At 42.1% G+C, this 5,736-nt stretch overlaps 1 long non-coding RNA gene across 1 annotated transcript; it reads right to left on the reverse strand.

Moving 5' to 3' along the window:
* Positions 1 to 4,370: 4,370 nt before the first annotated feature.
* Positions 4,371 to 5,481, reverse strand: LOC116054864. The gene is made up of 2 exons (XR_004106165.1): positions 5,389 to 5,481; positions 4,371 to 4,472 (listed from the first exon to the last, which is right to left on the reverse strand). It is a non-coding gene; the product is annotated as an uncharacterized LOC116054864 (long non-coding RNA).
* Between the last annotated feature and the right edge of the window lie 255 nt (positions 5,482 to 5,736).

Here is a 5,736-nt window from a genome sequence, read left to right on the forward strand (position 1 = left end):
TATTTGGAATAGTAAACAACCTAGGCTAAAATACTCTACCTTGCAACGTACCACGAACACAGGAGACCTGGCCCTCCCCAACCTTGAAGTGTACCATAGAGCCTTTCAGCTACGGGTCCTCAGAGTGTGGATGGACCCCTCATCTACAGTCCCATGGAGAGAAATCGAGCAAAACCTCACTGGAGGTCTAAGACTGCAAGACCTCGCCTTTGCAGGTGTGTGTCCAAAAAAGTGTATGCTAGCCAATGGCCCTATTATCACCAACACATTGACCAACTTTAAACAGGTGGAGGAGAAACTTCGCTACACCAATAAGTGGCATTTGAGCCCCCCAATTTGGCACAACATGCACTTAATGTCTGGTAACAAACCTTTTGTTTGTAACCAGTGGAGTGACAGAGGTATTTATACTCTAGACCAGTTATTCAATGGGAAAGGTATGTTGAGCTTTGAGGACCTGAGAACTAGCTTTGAGATCCCTAGGACATCCTTTTTCCTTTATCTTCGCTTAAGATCAGCCCTAAAATGTTATGGAGTACCATGGAGAAACAGTCTCGAGACCCACCCAATCATTAAATGGCTTGTTGATTTTCCTGCGAGAGGATTAGTGTCCAGGATTTATGCTAAATTGATGCAAGTATCCATAGGAGAACTCCCAATACTAAATGGGAAATGAGAGCGAGAGCTGAGCCCGGAGGGGAACGTAATTAATTGGGAAACAGTTTGGGACAACATTTCCCACTGTTCCAAGAACCCAAATCACCAGCAGATCCACTTCAACATATGTCATAGGACATATTGGACACCTCAGAAGAAATACGTCTCCAAAGCCATTCCTACTCCCTATTGCACGTTCTGTCAACCTGAACAAACTGGAACTTTCCTGCACATGGTCTGGGAGTGTGAACAGGTGCATGAGTTTTGGAATAAAACAACATCAATAATATCTGATGTAATAGGATGTCGAATTCCTACTGACTCGGGTCAGTAGGAATTCGACATCCTATCACATCAGATATTCAGATGTAATTTAGAGTCATCATTAAGTAACAAAACAATCGGTATTTTTGTTACTTAATGATGAATCTAAATTACATCTGCTTGGGAGACAAAAGAAAGTTTGGTTAGCCGGCTCAACCGCGACCAAGAAAATGATAGCTCAGTGCTGGCTCCCCCCCCACTCGCTTTGTATAAAACAGCAGTTGGCATATTTTCTGGACATAGTTATGCTTGAGCTCTCTACAGCAAGGATTAACAAAGCCAAATCATCTACTATAGACCTATGGAAAGGCGCTGCAGCACAAGTATCAGTCCTAATGACCTCAGCATCACAGGAAGTAGAGGAGAGTGACTAGACAAGGTGTGATTTCTGTTTTTGTTTATTTGTTTGTTTTTCTTTCTTTTCCTCAAGACCGCAGAGGGTGGGGGGTGGGAGAAGGGGGTTGTTCTTGTTCAAGCGTGTTTGTCTGTTCTGTTGTTGTTTAAAATAATAAATAAAAAATGTATCTTAAAAACAAATGTCAAGTATTTTGTAAGATGTGAAAGAGCTAGAATAAAAAAAAACAAAACTGTAAATGATAAAAAAAAAAGCACCAGGTTCAGCAAAGAGGACACAGAAAAGAATCCTGTTGGAGAGAGCCATCAGAAGAGTGAAGGAATATCATATCTGGGACACAATCATTCCTTTGACCCTTTCAGGGTCCGTCAATCAGCTGTGGGCAACTTGTCCAACTACCAAGGCCCTCTGGATGTGAAGGGTGATGTCCCAGTGTGAAACCCTTAACATAGGCATAAGAACATACTGTAAGATATATTTGTTCAACTGTTAATTGAATGTTCATTACCAGTGAATGATTTTGATTTGTCTGGTTCACATTTTATTGCATTAAAACATGACATAGCACATTTATTATTAAAAACGAAATTTCAGTGAAAATAAATACCATGAATAACATGACATTTATACAAAAAAACCATACACTCATATTACATTTATATTTACATACATTTAATTTACAATGTATACAATTTATTAATGGACTAATGTACAAGTACAAATGTGTGGGAAGCAACCCACCTTTGTGTGTGTGTGTGTGTGTGTGTGTGTGTGTGTGTGGTGATGGTTAGAGGGTAGGTCTGTCCTTTTCATAAATAAAAAAAAATCATAAAGAGATCCCATTTGTGGGGGAGGGAGGGGTGGGGGGATGTATAGAGTTACTTTAATTTCAGGTATGTTTCCATACCTTTCATTTTACTGATCAGCGACTCATCAAGCCAAATTCGCTCTACTGTGAGGTCACTTTGTGTGGATGTGATGAAATCACACCATTTTAAAGTGCCCATATTATGCTCATTTCAGGTTCATAATTGTATTTTGAGGTTGTACCAGAATAGGTTTACATGGTTTAATCTTCAAAAAACACCATATTTCTGTTGTACTGCACATTGCTGCAGATCCTCTTGTCACCCTGTGTGTTCAGGTCTCTGTTTTAGCTATAGAGTGAGGCATCGCACTTCTATCCCATCTTTGTTGGGAGGCGCACATGCGCAGTAGCTAGGTAAGGATCACATCAGTTAGCTGTTTGTTTCTACAACTTCAGTTAGTACAAGGCAGGATTAGCCAGGAGACTTCTTCTAAACGAGGGTGCATTTCCAACTTTGCGTGAAATACCTGCAGAACAGGGACATGTAAGTAGTTATTTTGTAGATTATGGTGAACTAGAGTGTGTTGTAGCAGTGTTTTGCAACATTTTGAACAGCTCACCCGGAGACTGAAGGCAGAAGACATTCAGAAACCCTATCTCACTCAAAACAGCATGGATGGTTTTTTTTTCCAAGTTTGTATGCGTGTGGGCTTCCATACACCAGAGACACAAAATAACACCCCAAATCCCAGAAAAAGTGATTTTTTTCATAATATGGGCACTTTAAACCAATTATGGCTAACTAGCCTTGCACTTGCCAGAAATACTTGTGTTTTTTTTTTAGTTTGGCCTGACCACCAATAAACTTCACATGCGTAACCTCTGTTATACTGTTAACAGTTGGGCATTTCACTTCGGCTAACCCAAAGGAGGGATTTGCCGTGGGATCATACACTTTGGCATCAGGGCTAGCACCGAGGTACGGCGCATCTGGATTCACGAGTTTTCAGCCCCATGGTGCTGTAATGAGCTGTTTGAAACAGGAGTGCAACCACATGGTTGATAAAGCCATTCCAGCAGCACACAAGCAGGAGCATCCATTTAATTCCACAGGTTTAACGGCATGCAGCACAATCTAGAAATGGAGAACATATACAGTGGGGCGACCCGAGACCAGATAAGTGGACGAAGATGGATGGATGGATACAGTGGGGCAAAAAAGTATTTAGTCAGCCACCAATTGTGCAAGTTCTCCCACTTAAAAAGATGAGAGAGGCCTGTAATTTTCATCATAGGTACACTTCAACTATGAGAGATAAAATGAGAAAAAACAATCCAGAAAATCACATTGTAGGATTTTTAATGAATTTATTGGTAAATTATGATGGAAAATAAGTATTTGTTCAATAACAAAAGTTCATCTCAATACTTTGTTATATACCCTTTTTTGGCAATGACAGAGGTCAAACATTTTCTGTAAGTCTTCACAAGGTTTTCACACACTGTTGCTGGTATTTTGGCCCATTCCTCCATGCAGATCTCCTCTAGAGCAGTGATGTTTTGGGGCTGTCGCTGGGCAACACGGACTTTCAACTCCCTCCAAAGATTTTCTATGGGGTTGAGATCTGGAGACTGGCTAGGCCACTCCAGGACTTTGAAATACTTCTTACGAGGCCACTCCTTCGTTGCCTGGGCGGTGTGTTTGGGATCATTGTCATGCTAAAAGACCCAGCCATGTTTCATCTTCAATGCCCTTGCTGATGGAAGGAGGTTTTCACTCAAAATCTCATGATACATGGCCCCATTCATTCTTTCCTTTACACGGATCAGTTGTCCTGGTCCCTTTGCAGAAAAACAGCCCCAAAGCATGATGTTTCCACCCCCAATGCTTCACAGTAGGTATGGTGTTCTTTGGATGCAACTCAGCATTCTTTCTCCTCCAAACACGACGAGTTGAGTTTTTACCAAAAAGTTCTATTTTGGTTTCATCTGACCATATGACATTCTCCCAATCCTCTTCTGGATCATCCAAATGCTCTCTAGCAAACCTCAGACGGGCCTGGACATGTACTGGCTTAAGCAGGGGGACACGTCTGGCACTGCAGGATTTGAGTCCCTGGCGGTGTAGTGTGTTACTGATGGTAGCCTTTGTTACTTTGGTCCCAGCTTTCTGCAGGTCATTCACTAGGTCCCCCTGTGTGGTTCTGGGATTTCTGCTCACCGTTCTTGTGATCATTTTGACCCCACGGGGTGAGGTCTTGCGTGGAGCCCCGGATCGAGGGAGATTATCAGTGGTCTTGTATGTCTTCCATTTTCTTATACACTCACCTAAAGGATTATTAGGAACAGCATATTAATACCGTGTTTGACCCTGTCCTATCAATATGGGCCAACATTTCTAAAGAATGCTTCCAGCACCTTGTTGAATCAATGCCATGAAGAATTAAGGCAGTTCTGAAGGTGAAAGGGATCCCCCACACCATTACACCACCACCAGCCTGCCCAGTGGTAACAAGGCATGACGGATCCATGTTCTCATTCTGTTTACGCAAAATTCTGACTCTACCATCTGAATGTCTCAGACTGACAGAAATCGAGACTCATCAGACCAGGCAACATTTTTACAGTCTTCAACTGTCCAATTTTGGTGAGCTTGTGCAAATTGTAGCCTCATTTTCCTATTTTTAGTGGCGATGAGTGGTACCCGGTGGGGTCTTCTGCTGGTGTAGCCCATCCGCCTCAAGGTTGTTCGTGTTGTGGTATCACAAATGCTTTGCTGCATACCTCGATTGTAACAAGTGGTTATTTGAGTCAAAGTTGATCTTCTATCAGCTGGAATTACACGGCCCATTCTCCTCTGACCTCTAGCATCAACAAGGCATTTTCGCCCGCCAGGACTGCAGCATACTGGGTGTTTTTCCTTTTTTCAGACCATTCTTTGTAAACCCTAGAAATGGTTGCGTGTGGAAATCCCAGTAACTGAGCAGATTGTGAAATACTCAGACCAGCCCGTCTGGCACCAACAACCATGCCACGGTCAAAATTTCTTAGATCACCTTTCTTTCCTATTCTGACATTAAGTTTGGAGTTCAGGAGATTGTCTAGACCTGGACCACACCCCTAAATGCACTGAAGCAGCTGCCATGTGATTGGTTGATTAGATAATTTCATTAACATGAAATTTAACATTTTTAATTTAACAATTGTTCCTAATAATCCTTCAGGTGAGTGTAATTGCTCCCACAGTTGATTTCTTCACACCAAGCTGCTTACCTATTGCAGATTCAGTCTTCCCAGCCTGGTGCAGGTCTACAATTTTGTTTCTGGTGTCCTTTGACAGCTCCACTCCCCTCTGGCAGGAGGCTAAGGTCCATCAGGACCAAAACCTCACATCACAAGGACAGTTTTTTCCCCTCCGCCACTAGCCTTATTAACAAGGCCCGGAACCCACCCTGACTCTCTCCACACCCCACCTCTGGCTCTACATGCCACTGTACTTAATCTGCTGTTCTGCTCTTTTTATCTTAATTCGTACTCTCTTATTTTTAATACATTCTGTATTCTGCATGTATAATATATATATATATATATA

This window comes from Sander lucioperca, chromosome 20, assembly GCF_008315115.2.
Source record: "Sander lucioperca isolate FBNREF2018 chromosome 20, SLUC_FBN_1.2, whole genome shotgun sequence".
Classification (NCBI taxonomy): Eukaryota; Metazoa; Chordata; class Actinopteri; order Perciformes; family Percidae; genus Sander; species Sander lucioperca.